Source organism: Rhea americana, unplaced genomic scaffold (assembly GCF_003343005.1).
Source record: "Rhea americana isolate MKP2758 unplaced genomic scaffold, rheAme1 scaffold_2, whole genome shotgun sequence".
Taxonomy (NCBI): domain Eukaryota; kingdom Metazoa; phylum Chordata; class Aves; order Rheiformes; family Rheidae; genus Rhea; species Rhea americana.
In genome coordinates this window covers 2,531,205-2,552,346 of record NW_028186149.1, presented here as the reverse complement: position 1 = coordinate 2,552,346, position 21,142 = coordinate 2,531,205, and the positions used below count along the sequence as shown (strand labels likewise).

Here is a 21,142-nt window from a genome sequence, read left to right as displayed (position 1 = left end):
ATCTATAAAGATCAAATTAAAATAAAAACRTGGGCCAAATTTATCAGACATTAGTTTCCTTTGGATATAGTGTTTTAAATGCTGACTCTTTCATCCTAGCTGTGATTCAAGTCACATACGTTCTGTTGAACAACATATTTTCCACTAGCCAGGTCCAAAATACTTGCCCTGATCATCTGTTTCAAATACTTGTCTGAAGTGCTGAAGGTCAAATGAAAAGTGGGAAAGGTTTCCTTCTATTCTTATTAAAGTAATTTATGTCTGTACAGCATATTAGAAATTACAGCACTATTCAGACCTTGGAAGAGGAGGCTCAAGAGTTTGTTACATTATGCCATCATTACAGATAGCTAATTTAAAGGCACATCCAGGGGGCAACAAAAGAGACCATTCCCCTCTGTCAGTATGGAGCTGTGTGTGCCCATGTAGCYGGAAGAATAGTGTGTGAATGACACTGACCAGTGATGAGGAACTTATCGTGACTGAACTATAGCAGAAGTAGTCAATATTTTCTTCTTTTGTTTGTAGCACTCTGTCATAAGAGACTCTGGATCTTTATTTCATAGGAACACTTAACAACGCTCCAGAAAGGGCTTTTTTTTAAAAAAAAAAAAAAAAAAAAAATCCAACCTGCAGGGTAAGCATAGGGGTAGTGAGCTTTTTAAATTTAGATTATGCAAGGTAGTGTGCTTCTCTGCATTATGTTTTATATGCACAATATTTCACTGCACAATATTTCACATTGTAAACTCCAAAGGATGCTTATTCACACAGATTCCCTTTTGTAGCGCTGAGAGAAAACAAATACTACATACATATAATACCARTCTGAATGAGATTGATCCCCTAGATAACCTGATTAGGTGCAGGAACCACAGGAGAAGGCAATCATCTGCCTAAACCGGCCTCCTGCCCGAGAGGACCGGACCACCCGGCCAGGAGCAGGCTCCTTTCATCAGATAAAGCCGCGAACGCCGGAGCGAAGCCGGGCCGAGAGTCTGCAATGCAGAAGCCCTTGCCGGAGCTCATCAATGAGCTGGTGGAGACGGGGCGGGGGCAGAGTCGAGAGATCTGCCACCATCCCTGCCACAGAAACCCGGGACACGCAGTCTCCTAACAGCCACCTTTGCCTTTAGCGGCTACGGCCGATGGCTTTGCTCCCCGGCTGCCCGCAGCCCCGCACAGCGGGAACCGCTGCAGCCGGGGCGGAGCGGGTAGCCTGGAAGCAAGGACAGCGAGGCAAGGGCAGCGCTGCGGGCCGGGCCGGGCCGGGCCGGCGCACCTGTGCCACCTCCCGCTCAATGACAGCGGCCCACGGGCCGCCCCGACCCGCCCCGGCCATGCACCCAGCCAGGCGGGGCGTGGGAAGAGGAGAAGGAAGCAGCAGCTCTTACCTGCTGCCGCTACACCTCCCACAAGCGCTTCCTAACCGAGCTCCATCTTCCTCCGACCGGGAGGGAGGAAGTCAACTCAGCCGCTGCCGTCGCCTTCAGCTGCTGCTTTCCGTCACCGCGGTCCCCCCGCCCGCGCTGCCAGGCAGAGCGGCCGCCTCTCACCCGCCCTGCAGACGGCTCCGGGAGACGGAAAGCGAGAGCCACCTCCCGCCGCCGCCTCCTTCCCATGAAGTCACCGGCCGCAGGGCCCTCCCCTCGGCAGCCCGCAGCGGCCCGGAGCGCCGCGCCGCGCTCCGCTCCGCCCTGCCCCGCCGGCACAGCCGCGGGAGCCGTCCCCGCGCCCGCCCCTGCTCGGCCTCGCTGCCGCAGGACGGCCCGGCCTGGGCCGCAGCCGCCGGCGGCCCCTGGGGCAGCGGGAGCGGCCGCGCTCCGCGCCGGGGCCGAGCGGGAAGGGGCTGCCCCCCCCCCCCCGCATCCATTCCTGTGCCGGGCCCTGCAGCCTGCCCGCTGCTGATCTCGGCAAATTGGGTACGTCACTCTAAGTTACTACTTTTCACATGCCCTCTGTTTTGATGCTTCATATTATTATTTGCTCAAAGGGTGACAAAAATTTACTACAGCAACTTCTCCCATAACCTAGTACCCAGCTACTCTAGTATATACACCGGTGCATTGTCCTTCCATTAAAACAAGCCCTTCTCACCCCAAAGCTGTCTTTCACTTCCATTCCTCCAATAACAAGATTAGAAAATAAAATGCATCAAAGAATATGCCTCCAGATAGATCCAAGCATTCCCCTTTTGCCACTTAACATCATAAAGAAGAATATAAACATGCAAAACCAAGACATGAAGCAAAACATGCGGGCAAAAAGAAAAAACCCACACCACACAGGTACAGGCATACTTTATACTTGTCAGGAAAAGCTACCTCCTCCTCCAGGAACACTGAGGTTTCCCAACTGAAATTAGTCTGCTATAGGTGACATGCAATCAGTGAGGGGTGTAGCAGCACCAAGCCTTTCTTTTTTTTTTTTTTTTTTTTTTTAAAGGAGTCATCAGATGTAAATGAAATGTCATAAAATATTTTGCACCAACACAGCACAGCTGGTGGCATGTGTGAAGGCACTTCTTTTTGCAGATGAGCACTTCAACATCATAAGCAGGTTTGATATTTAGGGAATAAAATCTAAACAATGGATTTGTTATTAAGTCTCTACTAGAACCCCAAATATCAATTGAGGATAGTGTTAAAACCCCCAAAGGAAATCTTACTTTTGAAAAAAATGTAAACACTTCTTTTTACAGCTGCTGAGGAAGACAAAAATTAAAACATTAGGAAAAAATTTTCCAACTCTTCCATATCTAACCTTTTGCTGCAAATACAATGGACTACTAGCTTTTGGCATACAACCCATGACAAGCAAAGAACCACTTAACCACTTTTGCCCAGTACTATATTTTAGGCCCACATAAGATTAACTCTCATTATTTGCCTCTCCTTCCTTCACTGTCCTTACAGTATTTCTTTAGTCATCATTGTAGATTTTTTAGGCCAAAAGAGTTCTCAGCTGTGCTAARTTCCTCCCAAATGCATAAAAGGCAGGAACAGAACAGTTTATTTGTTTCTTCACCAACAGCAAGTCCAGCATTCTTTAAGTGTGGCAAAGATAAACAAACTGTGAAACATATGAATAACACATTTGAAAAGAACCACAATTCATGAAATACCTTCCCTGCTTTGATGTGATTGTCCATATGTGTTCTACTACTAGTGATTCCTGAACAGTGAACGCTCCACAAAGCTAGAAGATAAATGTTCAAACAAATTTTGGTAGAGCTCTATTGAAAGAGCTCTGTTCTATTCACCTCACGAAAGAATCTTATTGTCAATATGTGAAAAGATTCTCCAATGGCTACTCCAGAGCTCTTGGGACTGAAGATACTTCTAAAATAAGTCACAGAAGCTATAAAAGCTCCAGGGATCAAACTTAAGTTTGATCRAAGTGTTAGAATATGGCAAACTGATAATATAAAGTCAGAGGTTCATTTAGATAACTGCTGGAAGAAAATGACCAGTCCTCTCTTTCAGGCAAAGCCAGATATAATCCTAGCAAAAATCTGAAAGGCTTAGCTCTACTTGAGCAAAGGAAAGCAGTGTCTAGTAACATGAAGGGTGAGGCTCTCCCACTGAGGCTTGAAATTCCTCTATTCTCCATCTTTTCTTGCCACTAAAAAAAAATAAAAATAAAATTAAAAAAAAGCCACTATTGTGGGTAAACAAGCATGTTTCACRAAACGTGAAAATGCAGAAATGCAGACAGGCTAAAACTAAATGAACTGTTCGCATACTTAGGGGATATTATGTTCTACATTAGTAGAACACAATCTGTAACATCTCCGCTGACAGCAGTCTTACAACATCCAAGAACCAAAATTTGTTAGTCCAAAGAAATGCAATAAGTAGTGTGCATCCTCTTGTCTGAACATCCTCTCCTCTTATCCCTTCAGGAGGTAGGAGTGCGGCAGTCCACACAGATCAGTAAGTCAGAGATCAAGAAATCATTCTGAGATCCTGAATTTTCAGGCTTTTAGAGAAGGCAAGAATGCATATGACTGTAACATCCCTTGCAAAATCTACTGCATCACTTCTGGGACCATACATGGATATGGAGAGAGGAGGTGGAGTATTTTCACAGCAGATGCTCTGCAGTGTTCCTTAATCCTGGTAGCTGAGTGGCCCCACAAGCAGACAGGTTCCTGTCATAGTGAAAGTGATCTGACTTCTTGTCTGTTCACAAAAACCATTGGAATAGCATTGTCCCTCATCACCTGTCTTGCATTGCCCTGGATCAGAGCAGAACTGATCACAAACTAAGTAAATTACTGCAAGCTGAAAAATATTCCCATAAGATCAAGCTCATTTATTGACCATCACTCAACTAAAATTTTTGACTTASGTATTCTTGCCTCCAAGGTGTCTTATCTTCATATGTAAGTAAATACAGAAGAGAGCTCCTCAGAATGTGTGTTGGTGATTCTTCTTCTGCTAATCTAATACTGACAAAACATCCCAGGGAACATCAGAGCTTGCAGAAGTACCAGCCTTTTAATTACTTACAGCACTATCATGATCTCATGTACACAACCAAATGTTTTGCTGAATGCTTGAGAATTGTCAAGAACACTAGGTTTTGGGATGGTGCTAAAGGTAGTGTTCCTTTAATTACCCTGAGCCCTAGTTAAATGAAGATATAAGAAGGGTATAAGAGCTGTTGTCTGCTATTTGATGAAGAACAGAATCCTGAATCAGCTTGTTGCTACAGCTTGATTCCTTAAGAACCTCCTTGTGTTATTATCAGAATGAAAAATGAAAAAATAAAATGATACTGGAAATACCATATCCCCAGTAAGCTTCCTACACGTGTCCTGTGAACCTGATGTGTGGAAGCACCTGTACAGAAGGTTGAAAGGCACAAACCAGTCCAATGGATCTAAGGTAAGTTTCCTCATTCACAGCCTGCACAAATATTAAAAGCTATGCTGCAAGCAAGTGCAAGTTAAATAAAAACATATCGCAAAAACCCTCTAAGGGTAAAGAGGCAGGGATGGAATGGTAAACAGGTTGTTTGTGGTTAAGAAAGGAAAGAAAGAAGGATGGATGGTTCTTCCCTTCCCTTTTCTATCATGTTTACTGAGGAAAGACGAATCTTACCAGACCCAAAGAGAACACAGGAACATTTTGCATTGTGTAAAATATCTTGGCAGAATAACCAGTGCTATTCAATCAAAGAAAGGATACGCCAAATAATATAGRTCTTGATTAAAATTTTTTCAAAGGAAAGCACACTGCAATAGTAATTAAATATGCATTTACAACTGCCAACAGCCTATTTTTCACTTTTTTTCCCCCTCCAATACACATTACTTCTACAGCATAGCTTGGATTCCAACAATGAAAGCTGTTACACTTGGAGAGGGAAAAATCAAACCCAAATACAGTTCTATAACGTATCTGTTGCTAAAAATATATAGCTGATTTGAGTGCACAGGACATCCGAAAGAGCATTTAAGTTTCCCATTAAAATTGAATACTTGGCCGAACAAAGATATAAGAACACAGTGATTTGAGATTACCTGAATTTAAGCAGTAAAATTGTGCGAGTATTGAACTTTGTAATCCAGAAATAAAGAGTGAGGTATGACCGACACCATTACAGCTTCTCAGATTGTCTACAAAACACTACTAAAATGACAACCTTGCAYAGATGTAAACATCCAAAGCAACAACAAATCAATCCTCTTGGTGTTATCACTCTCTTAATGTAAGATTACAATAACTGCAGATACAAGCCTGACAGTCACAAATATGTTTAAGATTTGWAGTATGCTTAAGTTACAGTTAAGAGCGTGACTGTAGGATATGCAAACATACCGGATTTAGCTTCAATCCAGCTAACACAGTCATAGCAGAACAGCAATAGCAGTGCAGTTTTCCTTAAATGCAGTGTTATACTTCTGAGGACTCTGGAATCACGCTTTGAAGAGTTAGCAGTTTCTTCTCAAGAGATGTATGGAGTTTTACAGATATATTTTGATATAATATCTTCCAAAGCACAGAAACCACTCATCCAGTTTCCATTAGTATTAAAGGCAGAATTTCACTTCAAAGGGAATAACATTCGAGTTGCAGCTTTAGTTTACTTTTCAGTTTCATTGTCACAGGCATTATGGGATAATAAAGCATGTTTACAGTTCAGTAATTAAATRTATCTACCATTGACCAAAACTACTGCAAAATATATTTTTGTCATTGAAAGGATACAAAAACAAGATGTAAAATAATGATAGTGCAGTAACTGAAGAAGAAATACTTTTAACAAGGGACAGCTTTTACACAAGAGCTATTTTTACTACACAAATGTTATGCTGACATTAATCAAAATGCAAACCATTTGAGAGAATTTTATATATTTCAATTTATACACTTGCATTTATTCTAAAATATATTACATTCGTAAAATTAATAGCTGGCAATTTATRAATCCTGTATTTTACTTTTTCTAAGCTTGCCTTTTTCTTTTTATAATATTTAAATTCAGAATATATGTATGTTTCTGTAATGCTGCTGGTTCACCCCTCCTCCTCCAAACAACAACAAAGTCTCAGACAAAAATCTAATACTTAATCAGGAATTATGTACATGCTTAAAGAGAAGAGGGGGAAATATTTCYATCAGGAATAGGGCTAAACTCACCAACATTTAGGTATAAAGAAAGTTCATTTTACTAGTTCAGCTCCAGATTCTCTTTACTTTGATTTGTTCCCTACTTCAAGGCACAGTTATTTACCTTGACTTGCACAGAGTTTGACAGAGACGGAGTGATGCTCATTTCCCCTTGTATGATGTAGCTGAGTAAGTCTCCTGGTTGCTTTTTCTCAGCAGAGTTTTTCTAGTGTAGCATTTTCCTTCCACAGAGAACTGTGAAAATACAACATACATATATATGTAAATGGTATCTCACAGAGCCCTCTAATTTCCATTTTATAAATGCAGTAACTACACAAAGGTTAAATAATTTGAACAAGAGGAAATTCATTCCCAGCCTGCATAAAGACAACATGAAGTAAGTGTTGGCCTACTGATGATTCTTTAGAAGTTTTTGGCCAGAATCTTCAGACAAACATTTAAAGATCTAAATAACATTATCTATCATAAACATTTCAGGCAGTTGAAGCAGCGGCATTGACTCATCTGAATTATAATGATCTCTCACACATTCTGCTGTTGGTAYTGACGGACAAAAGGACACTGAGTAAGTGAGATCTTGTGGTTCTCTCACCATTCGTAGTATTAGATAAGTGGGGAAACAAAGGAGGAAAAAAAAAAGACAAAGATATGAGGCTAAAACAGCCCTTAATAAGTTTATTTAAACCTGGAATAAATGGTCAATAAGAGATCAACCACTACCTAAGGCATTACTACCTATAGCCATATAGACATTAGCTGCATCAATCTCTCAAGCCTCACCTCTTTGGGGATTTCTTATCAGTCCCACAATCCAATACCTTTGTTTGAAAATCAAGTCCATTTTTCCTTCTTGGCTACTACCTTTCATACTTGTTCCATGGCATGAAGCTATTTATGACGAGAAATCAATGCAAATAGTAGTCTTCTACAATGCATACTATCCTCTCTGATTTCTGTTGAACTGTTCAATCCATTCTGAGCCAACATGCTGTTATGGCAGTTTCAAAAGGGATATTTAGAAGAATTCTGGATGGAAAGTTTAAAGCAAGTAAAGAAAAAACTTACAGTAATGTTCACAAAAAGACAAGAACAAAGCTTTTATCCTTCTGGATGTTTTTAATAAATTTTGGATAAACAACTASTCTGGCAGATAAAACCCTGCAAGTAATCATTCCTCTCTCCCCCCTACAGTAAATGAGAGCAAAAAGTTATTTCTTCTATGAGACTCCAGCTACAGGGCCTGCCTTTTTTTGTTGTTGTTTTCTTAATACTTCAAATAAAAGATTCACATACAGATTCATATATAGTGTGATATTTATGAATTTGTAAAGATACCTAAGTTTTCAAATCTCACATATATTCTCAGTTCAGCCCCCAAACCTTTGTAGTACAAAGTTTCTAGGACACAACYACATTTAAACAGCAAAAGAAATTCTACAAACCAAGCAGCTGCATCCAAGCAATCTTTAAGAAACTTATGAAGGATACAAGAAACCCAAGTAGTTAATGTTAAGCAAAATTTAAAGCAATAATGTATCAAATTGTAAGGAATGCCCAAGCCTGTCATCTTTACACTAATTTGATAAAGAAGAATTAAACGTAGATTGCATAATAAAAGAAGGTTCTAGGTTAAACTTCCTAATGAACCCCCATCATTCTTAATATATTCTCTAGTATCTTTTAATAGATGCCATGTGCTGAATAATGCACATTTCTATCTCACACCTGGTCACACAAATCTGACCCAAATAAATAAAAGGGCTATTATGTAGAAATTTCATGAAATGTAGCATTTGTACAAATTAGCAGACAAAATGTGCTTAAATGAAAGTTTGTTGAATCCTTAACTCCGGGAATTAATAATTTCCTGTGCACTATTTGCTATATGCTCATTTCTTGCAATGAATGTGATGTTTTCTTTATCAGTCACACTTCTTCCTGCAGCCTATCCACACTGACTGCAAACAGTTCCTTAAGAGATCACAGACATCCTGGAACTAACACAAAAATATGTATGTTAAAACAAAGATTATGACAAGGTATCTAACGGGGCTCTAGTGGTCTATATCATATATATCACCTGATAAAAGAACTTCCTTTCCTGTTCCATGTCTTTTGTCTTTAATATAATCAAGTACGCCATTTAAACTCCTAGTTCAAAAACACAAACTGGGGCAGAGCTATAAAAGACAAGTTACATACTACCACTTTAACAATACATAACCACAGTATAAAGTGAATTCCATCTAACAAATCTGTGTTTTCTTAAAAAACAACCACAAATTAATTAGGATGGACCTTAAATCTAAACGGTAAACACAACTTACAGTGTTCCTATCACTGCTAATACCAGTCTGTGAGGTGATTACGGAGACTCGATATGAACAGACAACACTGGGTTGAGTTTTGCATACAAATATTAGCGTGTCATATATGCGCATATACCAACAGAAAACTTTTCAGAAGCTCTAACTTTGTCTAGTAAAGTAAGTGAAGATATAGTCCCTAAGAATAAAAATTCCTCAAATCATCTTTGAAGTTTGCTGCACAAGTAATAGTTCATAATGATTTTTGATGGCAATTTTGTAGCAGAGCTTCCAGTAAAAAAAATCTCATTTGAACCTTTCCATCTGAGTAAAGTAACTTAACATATAGACTTCATAGAAACAGTCTCAAGATTTTTCTTGAAAGTCTAGAAAGATCTTCTTTAACTCTAGACATAAATGGAATCTTAACCCTTCTTCCACTCTTTCCTCCTTGTGGCTGATTGCACAGACTCTGCTACTGACACTGTACTGCTTGTTGAAAATTACAAAGCTTCTGCTGGAGTTCCCTAACAAATTGCCTTTTATTCAACAGAATGCTAATTCCATGAGGGCTCAGATCAAGAGACTAATTTCTACAGAATACAAGCACTGGTTCTATTCCTCTCACCAGATAAAACAAAACACACCCAGCCCAGTTGAAAAGACATGGACATACTCAAGTCATGAATATCTTAGATGATGCTATGTGAACTTGAGTCATCGTAGCTAATAGGAAAAGCAAAAGCAACAACCTCACAGGAACTCTATTTTTAACAAATATTTATACAGATTAAGTCATCAACCCTTTCACCTCTGAATCTTGTGTTGCTTGAAGCACATATAACGATGGCCAGTAAGGGCAGTATTGAGGGGAGTGAGAAAAATCAGTCYGGTTACCTTTACCTCCTCCTTCTGGAGGGGGAGACTTGTACACAGAAAAGGCTGCCTGTTTCCTAGTTAACTGATTTTTAGCAATTACTCTTGTTGGATGTCACTGAAATTATCAGTACTTCTTAACAATGGATTGTTTTTATTTACTTGTTAATACTGGAAATATCTACCCAACAAGACCACATTTTTGTACGAAGATAGCTGGGAACTTTATTTCTCTTGTCATTACAATCAGATTATTATTTTATAGTTACAGAACAGATTATTCAGCCCTGCAGAGGCTTTAAAAATAATACAGTATGGYTCCTGGCACTCCCAGACAGCCTGAGAAATGCCACCCACACAATTAGCAACACATTTTTTATACAGCAGGCAAGACTACTTCTTATATGGATGTTTTGGAGGTAATTCTGCAGTAGACAACTGGCACACAACAGAATCACTAATGCATCAAGACAGGACACTTCTGTACCAGAATCTACAGGAAATCTGCAGCGTCTTTGATGCTTTTTGGAGAAAAATGGAATCACTTCAAATCTTTCTCAGGATAGCTGATTTAGGACACTTCAGCAGTATATAACTGAAGCTGCACATTACTAACAAAATGCTCTTACTCCTAACAAGGTCAGGCATTACAAAATATCGTGAAACTATACCCTTTTGGTGAACAGGCTAGACCTATAAATGTACAGTATTGCTGGTACAGTTGCATATGGTCCATAGCTCTCTACTTAGAGAGCTGTGCAGAAAAGCAATATATCCCACTTCTAAATAACCATCATGGCATGTAGAGACAGCCCAGAAGTTGTTTGTGACAGACTAAGGTGATGTGATTTTTCTAATTTGCTATCCATTTGAAYAGCCAAAGAATCAATGCAATTATAGGTAAAGGGCACAGTAGTGGTTCTTGATATGTAATAATCAGGGTTTCCTACAGGGAAAGTTTTGCTCTTTGACAAGTAACCATGCTTTTGCCTGACATTTGAGGAGCTGACTGATTAGCAGAGCAACCATACTTACAAGAAAAGAAAAGGAAAAATAAAATAAAAAAAGCCAAGACTCACATTTCTAACCCATGGGATCTCATTGAACAGAGCAAGAAGGGCAGAGTCTTTAGCATAAAATTTAGAATTCATGCAGGAAGACAACCGGTTATGAAGCAACGAAAAAGAGCCCTTGGAACAGTCAGTTTTGGACAGGGGGCAGTAATTTTGTAGCAAGTCTCATCTGAGCTGTCTTCAAGTGGGCATTACTCTTGTGTTATTATTATTCTGAGATATAGGATATGTTCATTTACCAAATGAAACAACAATAAAATACCTGACTGCATCCCCAATTTCTGCTGAATTGCAAGCTGCTAATTTATTTTTCGCACCTATGCAAAGGCACAACAATACTGTTCAAAAAAAGAAATCATAGAATTGAGTAGTAATCTTGGGACATTTCATTTGGTTTGAAAAGAAGCAAACTACTATTTTTAATAACTAAAAGCTTTTACAAATTCATAAATTTTTTTAGGTGGAGAAGTGTGTGTGTGTGTGTGTGTGTGTGTGTATATGTGTATATTTTATTATACATTTTATTATATATATATATACACACACACTGCTCAGTTTGCAAGAGCCTTTGAGCAGAAGAGAATGTTCACGTCTCTTGAAGGTGGAGATGATGTCAGAAGTAGTTTAATGCTGAAAAAATCAAGGTAAACTTTCTTCTGGGTTRTTGTGCTAAGTCTGAGAATGCCACCTAAGAAACAGAGCAGAAACTAGAGAGACTCAAACATGTAATAAAAACTACTATAGGCATAGAAAGGAGAGGCAAGAAGACACTAAGAGATGTAGCTGGTGTCAACCATGGCTTCTACTACCCTCACAACTGAAATTCAGAGGAACATTCCATTAAAATGAACCCCAGTGATGAAAATTACAAGACTTTGTCCTCCCTTTCAAAGCATTAACCACTGGAACTCAAATTCACAACACACTTGAGACCAAAGATTAATACAAAGATGGGACAATCAACCAACTCCCCAGTTCCCAGAATTGCCTACTGATGTTAGGTGCCCAATTTTCAAAATATACATAGAAAGAAATTACTATTATTAATGAATATTTTTATCTACTGACTCATAAGAATTATTATAAACATCCATAAAAGGAAAACACTAGGAACTGTTAGAAGAGTTGATATAATTATTCTTGTCAAGGAAAGAATCCTGTTCACATCTCCCCAAGCACACCAGTTTTAAGCATCTGATATAAGGTGCAGCATTGTTCATGACATAACTTTGAACACAAACATAAATTTTGACTGCTAAGAATTCTTTATAGGTGTTCATCAGGCCTTAGCTTGAAGTTTTGATCAGCTTGTTTGCTTTAGCTCAGGTTCATATACTCAGATTATGTATTTAAGAGCTGCAAATGGGACATGAATCCTAACAGCTTCTTACTACCATCTTGATCTTTTAATTTCTTACTCAACTAAATATAATTCTGCTAAAATTACTAGGTTGTAATTTGAATTGGCAACAAAGTAATTCTTGAACATGGTTTAAGATTAATTTAAGGGTCCAAAGACTGCATCAGGCTTGAAACAGAAATTATGCAATGGACACACTGAATTAGCAATTGTCATAGAGATGTTGGAGACACACATGTAACTCCCACTAACATTAATGGGGTTACCAAACACATTCAGAGGAAAACTGGCTCCATGATGTGAACATTGTTGGAAAAGAACTGTTTATCATGCTAGATGGGTAGGATGAAAGTTCTAAATACACTGATTTGTTGAAGAATATAGGAGTGCACACTGCTATTAAATGAATGCATGGCACAGAAAAGCGTGAAAGCTTGCTTTTGGAAACAAGAGACTACATCAATCCCAATCCGTAGAAATCATCTCCTTCAGAATTTGGACAGACCGCAGCTGTAGGAATAAGACGACTTGGATTTTATCCAAGTTTCTGCTACAGATATGTGCGTGATTAAACACACACAACTTGATCTATCTGGGGAATACTGATGCCATCTCATACAGGTGTCCCAGTCAGAAGCCTGCACTCCCCATATGGTCAGTGGAGCCTTGAGAGGGCTCACAAACCTACATCTACCTTCCTGTGGAGTATTTAAGGATCCCAGACTGATACTGTAGATGCTTAAACAGACATATTTTACTCATAGTAGGAATGTAGGTTATCTTTTCCAAGCCTCCAGGAGAAAAACAACTATGACAAAATATAAAATGGAAACCACAGACTACCTCCCATTTGAACAATGGCACCACCTCAGAGTACTGCGAAACTGACATCCAGGTTACCCAGAGTCACCCTTTTCAATGGATAGAACTGGAAATGGAAGAATAATTCCTGAAAGTTACCTTCAGAGATATCTCACCAACAGATTTTGTAGAGATGAGTTAAAGCAAATGCAGAAGATTCATAAAATGCCTTCCTGGGATGTCCATCATACTCTTCACTAGCATCCACATGCACATTTAAGAGGCAGAATGGGACCATCTGGAAGCACTGCAGTCATGTTGGGGGCAGGGGAAAGCCTCAACAAGTACATCGCACCRTGTGTGATGGGACTGGATCAAAGAAAATGAAGATATACTTGTGGGAAAAGGAGCAGCAGTTGGACAGGTATCACTGGAAGCTAGTTCTATGCACATCTGTGACAATTCTAGTGACAATTCTAAGAATTTCTGATTTGCGTGCATTCAGTAGTGATGACATATTACAATCTCCTTCCATGTCATTTAAATGGTAGTGACTTTTACAGTAACTTTAGGAAGTAGAGGATAGAAAAATAAACCAAATATTCTTTTTTTGGGGGGGGGGGGTGTTTTTTTGTTTTTTTGTTTTTATTTGCTTGGTTATCCTTCTGGACTACAACTACCTATTAAGGCTATAGAAACTTTACTGAAGAATAAGAGGTGTGATTAGACTTAATCTTCATTGTCAGTCATGATGGCTCTTTTTCCCACCCAAATAGGATGGGATTTAGATCACAAAATGCTTGAACTGTTAATCTCCAAAAATACACCTTAGTGAACATCGTGAACATAGCATTTATGGAAAAGATAAAAGCATGGACAATCATTGTTCTATGCTACTTTTAGGCCAGTCATTAATTTCACCATGTATTTCACATGTGTATTAATACATTTAATTTATCAAGACTGTAGTCCACATTTCAATAAAGCATTTAGATATCTGTAATAGGGCAGTGGCAGCACTTCTTTTCCTACATCCATAATTGCCCTAAAATACAAAGCTCAGCTCCAGAATGTGCATAAAAGAGGTAAAGTGATGCGATAACAGAACTGTTTTTTTTTAGGACAAAACCTGTTGCATATTAATATATATAAAATACACAAATAGGTGAAGCAGAAGTCTTCTATATAATGATACATGATTTTGACTCACATGAAGAACTTCTGCCCATATGGAGTTAAAGAGAAAACCCATGAGTACGAAAAATGCACTGTTCTTCAGAATTTTTATATTTTTCTTACTGCTGCTGGAAAGAAGCGCTACTTCTGGCACTTCTGTAGAAGTGCTACACTGACACCAAGGAATAAATTTCTGATATCCAAAGACGGATAAATAAGTTATTTGCCTAAAATACTGACCCTTAATGTATCTGCTATTTAATTTATAGCTCACCAGTATTTATCCTCCCTTCCTGACTCCAAGTTTCCACAGAAGCTCTTTCAAGCCTAATTCCCAGTCAAACATTCTTGAGAGATTATGAAATTTGAACATACTTRCATTTTACTAAACAAGCTAACAATATTTTGTGGGATTAAGAAAACTCATTAATATCACAGCATTATGTACTGCAGCCTTCAGAYGCTTTCTCAGTGCATGACATTTTGAGATACTCCTTAGAGCACCTACTTTCACATTCAGTAGTGCTCTGGCAAAGGGTGTCCAGCACGGATAAAGGAATCAGAAATTCAGTTCCCCTGAGCAAGAAGTACAAAATTRGACATACATTGACTCAGTTTTGCAACTTCCACATCAGGCTCGTTTCCCATGCTGTGCAATCCAAACAAATCCTGTAGACCTTTCACAGTCTATAGCAGCAGAGAAAGACAGCTTCTGCTGCCAGAATTTACTGGAAATGTACCGAATTTACTTGSATTGTAACCTAGACAAAAACCTCAGGAAAAAAATTTCTATCTGTGCATCTGCTGATGGTGGAACATAAAACGGAGAGTAGGTCAGGAAAGGAAAGCAAATTAGAAGTAATTTCATAAAATTTCCTTTCTAGAGCAAAAACCATGGAGTGAAATGTTTTYACTGGTAGTAATTCCTGCAGAAGTTTTGTAAGGAAAGTCCAGGAAYTGGGAAAGGGCTTTTATCCTTCTCCCTTCCCAAAACATTTCTTGATGATAGCTGTGGGTTCTGACTGAGCTTGAAGCCAGCTCAGTCTCCAGCATCACAGTCAATACTAAGAGTTGAAATTATGCTTATAGGTGTATACGTGCAACTTCACCATTGACTTAGTGTATTTTGGCCTTAGTTGTGTCAGATCTTAACTTTTCTGACTCAAAATGCTAGAAACCCATCTAGCAGATTGTGAGCTCCAAACGCTTGATCTTACCTTTGCCCTTTGACTCTTGGTGAAATGTTACAGAGAAGTAACTTAATAGAACAAGTTATTGCTAAAAGGTCTTTGAATTGTTTCTTTGAAACTCACTGACAACAAGGACCTTAGAAATGAAAGGATATTTACTTTTAAGAGTGCCRTGATCAAGACAGAATCAAACTTCCTTCCAGTACCAGGAACTGGTTAATGAAAAGAAGAGTAGAGTTTATGATAGACATCCAAGGGGATACCCTCTAAAGATTATGCTGTTTGTGAAAGGAAATATAGCTGCAAATTTTCTGTATACTGAAGAGTAATGCAATATTACAACATGGAAAAAAAGTTTTTAAAACTATATGAAAGAAGTATTTAATGGGTATAGCTTAATTGCCTGGCCTTATTCTCCTGCAATTTAATGATACTGAAAGGAATAGAAAATTGGAATGGCAGTAAAACACTTACTAGGCAATTATAAAGGTCAAAACAGTACACTTCACTATCAGCTTTCGTAGGCATTATATAACTCATTTGAAATCCTACCCTTAAAGGAAAGACTAAAATAGTGTTTTATAAAGAGGTTTCTCCCCCTCAACATTTAMCAAAAAAAAAAAAAAAAAGTGAGGAGAAATCAGATTTGCAGGTATGAATTCTGACCCTTTATAAGAAGCTTTAAGAGTCAATGAATCAGTATTTACACTTATTACAGCTCACTATTTCAAAAAATGCATTCTCATGGGTATGGCAGCTCACCATTTCTCACAAGCTTTCCTCTACTCTCTTAGGGATCATCACTGCTAACTCCATCTCACTCATTTAATGAGACTTCAAAGCAGAGCATTAACAAGCAATATTCTTTTATAGCAATTTGTTCCATACTATCCACATCACATTTCTCCAAGCAACATGATTTTACCTTTATGAACAAGAGAAGCACTAAACTCTTCATTAATCAATTAACCTACCTCACTCACTGCCATCAAGCAGAACAGAAAATGCACCTATTTTTGTACCACAGATGTACCTGGAAAGAGAAAACAAACACACTAATTATCTCTAGCTTTAAAGCAGTTCCCCTACAAGATCCCTATAGGACATGTCCATCCTCTGTCCATCTTGCCTACAAAAAGTAATACTTGCTTTCATCACTGTTCCAACCTGAAACAGATCCTAATATTGAACTAATTGCAGAAATCTCCAGTATTTTCATATTTTTTAAAACACAACTTCCTAGAAAAATATTTRAACTGCGGTAAGAGGAACATTTCCTTCAGAAAGCTATCCGTGCACAGTACAGACTGCTAGAAAATTATATATCATACTGAGGCAAGTATTAAGTCTTCACAAATATGCTGCAAATAGTTTTTTTCTCCAACTACAGTGAAGATCCAAATAGAAAAGAAGCCTCATATCTGCAAATATATATATAGTACATAAAAATGTATTGTTAACTAAGAGTAGAAATTTTGGAATCTGCTAGAATTCTCTAGAAGCACAACTGAATAAGCCATAATTTGGATATATATCCATGCAACTCAGTGATCTTGAAAATTTAATCTAGAGAAGAAACACCAATATCAAACCTATTTACCTATTCCGCATTATCAGCGAGGCTGGCCAGGTCTTGGTGTTGAAACCAGAGGCATAGAACATATTATAAAGCAACTTTACCAGAGTGAGATGGAGTTTTAAAGCAGATAATTAGAATCATATAGATGACTTTTACAAAGACAGTCCTTTGCCAATACCAGAGGGGGTTGTCTGTTTTTTTGGAGGGGTGGTAAAATGCAAACTATAATTTAAAAGAAATCCTTGCGATGAATCCTATCAGCTCTGCCTTGGACTACTGGCACTTTCTCTCTTCAATCTCTGTACTAATATGTTAACACCAACAAAAAGATAAGCCTTCAGACAGGCAAAATCTTTTATTTCCAGCAGAGCTCCTGACTCTTCCTAGAGGATCGAATTTTCTTCTGTTTATGATTTACTTTCCCCTCTGAGGGACTCAGGCCTTTGACCTGTACAGCCCTGAGTTTTGCTTCTTAGGTCTGCGCAAAAGACACGAACTTTGTGTTTTCAAACCCATCTCCATCTCCAGCCCAACCATGTTAGGCCTGCTAATTATCACAATCTCCATATTATATTTCATAGGTCCCTAGTGGATTTACTAAAAATACTATGCATTTCATGAGGCAGTGATGTTGATAAATAACTTGTCTCTTAACAAATAAAGAAAACTTTTTATGRTTTCTGTGTGTTTGAGACACACAGTTTCACTTCACTCCCATTCTCAGTCAAATCCTGGATGTATTACAAATTGGTTTGCCTGCCTCAGTGAAAATACCCTGCAGGGCAAGCAGCCTCCCGGGCATGCTAAAGAGCAGGCTGGACAAGGTTGCCATGTTGCCTTCTCAGGCAGAACGCTGCTAGACATCGTACTGAAGGGAAAAAAGCTGCCCAGTCCCTGAGGTAACACTAAACACAAAGCGTATCGCAAGCAGAGCAGGAATATGCTTACGCTTATACACCCATTTAGAGAGACACGCATACTCTAAAAAGTAAAAAAGTAAATTAATTAAAACATCAGCTGTCACTCGTTGAACAATTACAACAGTTGTCCAGTTTGCAATTCTGTGCTAAAGTATTATTGCTTTTGCCCTTCCTTCTTAGGGTCTCTAATAGATAAGCTAGAAGAAAATCTCATTTTCCTACTATTTTCTGTTGTAAATTTCCAGAAAGGTGAAGTGAGGTAACTCACAAAAATGGAATGTTTCAGCCCAAAGTGTTTCAAACCTGTAAGTAAATGGAGAGCTGTTTTTACAATGTGAAGTACCTAACAACATTAATGACCTATTATGTAAATGCACACGAGTAACAGATTTGAATGAAATTTGGTACTACTGTCTCAGAATTCATTTTATATGGTTATGGATTTTTCTATTGGCTGTCTCAGAGAAGTTTGAACATCTGCTTTTTCAAGCTTAGCTTCAAAGACAGCTATTACTCCAACAACAGCCTCTACAGACTAAATGAAAAGCAGCTATTAATTGTACAATTGAAAAAGCCCTGATGCAATTATTCCGCTKAATGTTGCGAGCAGAATTAGATATCAGTGGTAAACAATGCCATAAAATGAGAAAGGGACCATATCTTCGCACACCGCATGAGTAACCATCTCAGGTGACTAGAAAATATTTAAACTGATAAGATATTAGTGTTTAATTCTGTGATGCTTCTGCACATTCTCCAGCAACATGTGATTCTGAATGGAGAAATACTAGTATGGAAGCTTCACTGCAAATGTTTGGCTGATGGCAGGGGGTGAGGGAGGGATTCCTGAGTGTGTGGCTGGTCCTCTGCCAATCTAGTTCAGTGAGCTATCAAAAAAATAAAATAATGTAGAACTCCACAAGCTCTGGAGCTGATTTCATTCAAAGGGAGTAGCTATGCTACAAAATGCAAAATCCAGCTCAGCAGATTTAGAGTCTGAAATAACACTTATCTATTAATGAAAATGCCCTTACCCAACATACTCTTCGCATTTTTTGTTCCCCTTTGTAGAGGTTATTTTGACAGTGCTGAAGACACACAAGGAGTCTGACAGTCCTTACCAGACCTTTGGTGAAAATGGAACCAAGTATGTTACACACTGGCAACCTGTTCCTCTCCTGCCTAATTGCTCCCTGAAGTGTTGTCCAGACAAGGAGGATATCTGCAAAACAGTTCATACTCCTGAGAGCTGCTCTGATTAAAAGAACACCGTAAACACTCCTTTTTATATTTGGCATCTTTCTTCAGGAGCATGCTGCTGCCTGTTGCAGATTCTCACAAACAGAAAATACACACAGGAGCAGTTTGGGTCAATGAGGGTCTCTACTGGTAAAGCTCAGGAAAAAGAAAGTATTTTTTTTTAAAAAAAGTTTCATTATGTTGTCTAGCACCTTAGAGTAAATTCTGAGTGTTTAAAAAAAAAAAAAGTGGTCTCATCAATTACACTTCTTCATATCTAATGCTTGTATCTCAGGGGGGAAGGGGAACCACACACCCAGAAGCCTGAGAATTCAAGTATATAAGCAAAAGGAATCCAGTACTGCATGAGGAATACTAAGGACATTACCATGCTCATTAAGTAAGCTAAGATGAYCTTAGTTCCACAGGTAATGGACAAAATTACTAAATTATAAAAATATTTTTTCCAATCTAATACGGAAAAATAATTAAATCACATCTATTTAGGAAACCCACTGTTGGTATGGCATCTAGACCCCAGAATCTTAAACCTAGGAGAAAGAAAGGAAGTTATATGCCTCATATTTAATGACTTCTGCATACAAAATTGTCGAGCTTCCTGAAACAAAATTCTGCAAGAGAAGAGTGTCCAGACTAGGATTCTTATATGCTAAGTTTCAAGATAGAAGAAAGAAGAAATTTTGGAAACAGGTATGTATTAGAAGCATTGTGAGATGCCACTCTAGTTATCCAAAATCAGGCAACATGGAACAAATAAGTTTTAGGAATTTTGAGGTATAGACCTTCATGTGCATCTTTAACCATTACAGGTAATCACATTCCATATCCCAACAGATGTATTGCTTTTTAAAATCTTCCTGGTGTATTATCATCTGCATATGCTCAAAACAACTTTTCTGACAGCCACTGACAGCAATAGCTAAAAATACCACAGATTTTCCTACAGAAAACTCTACAACTGAGTGCTAAATCCAACAGTGCATGCCAGTTTGATGACTCACATCTCTTATTCCATTTTAATCTCATTTCCTTTCACGTTGAGAACCTGAAGCTGTTCCTTTACCTTCTCTCAGGTACTTAAGACTAAGTTAGACAAGTCAGGAAAACCTACCTTGACTGTCACCATCAACATTGTACTGTTGTGATAGGAGGGTTTAACAATTTGTAAGTTCGCTAGAGCTTAAACAAAAGGAACATATAGTCAAGAACAACTCTCAATAATACCACTCCACTTGCCAAACAGTAGCGAGGTCTACAATGAAGGAAATAATTGTTTCCTCTTTCCTCCTGCATCCTTCCCTATTACGCTGAAGTATGCAGAAATGAAAGAGGAAATAGCTTTCTCCAGTATAAGCAGTACATTAAACAGATCAAAACAGACATTCAAATCTAARACCTTTGAGTGCTTGACACTGTGGTTTTTGAGTTTCCTGCTTAAACAGAATGACTATATTTACATGTAGTCACAATTAAGGTTGCTCTGCCATTTACAACTAYTGTTATTTGCTCAGGAAAACTTAAAGCAAGCTATACTAGTCTTTTTCCCACTCTTCTTTAAAGCAAGTCATTCAGAGGGCAGTCCAGCTTTATTGTCACGTGTTGTGGTAAAGACTTTGACTCATCATGGACAGAGAAAAGACATTTCAAAGTGATACAATGCAGTCTTACACTCCCTAGTGTGCTGAGTATATGCCAAAATTAACATCCTTATTCTCTGAAGTGCTGAGCACCTGAAAATCTATCAGACTTCTGCAGCTGCCTCTGACTTAGTCTGGGTACTTAAGTAACACCTTGAAAATTCCTAGAAAGTACATTTCTTTCAAAACTAATACTGCTGAACCAAGCACTGTATACTTCAGGCAGTTACATTCAAGAGATGTTGGGATCTGAAACTTACTCTTGTGCTCGTTGATGTTCCTTGACATTTGCAGACTTCCTGCACCCTATGAATGTGTAA

The 21,142-nt window shown here is 38.4% G+C and overlaps 1 long non-coding RNA gene across 2 annotated transcripts; it reads left to right on the top strand.

Moving 5' to 3' along the window:
- Nucleotides 1-1,769: 1,769 nt before the first annotated feature.
- LOC146596589 (uncharacterized) lies at nt 1,770-19,206 on the top strand. 2 transcript variants are annotated; one of them, XR_014895689.1, is made up of 4 exons: nt 1,770-1,922; nt 4,756-4,892; nt 7,122-7,209; nt 18,997-19,206. It is a non-coding gene; the product is annotated as an uncharacterized LOC146596589 (long non-coding RNA). The 2 variants fall into 2 exon arrangements; XR_014895690.1 differs by lacking the exon at nt 18,997-19,206 and adding an exon at nt 7,836-7,944.
- Nucleotides 19,207-21,142: the final 1,936 nt, after the last annotated feature.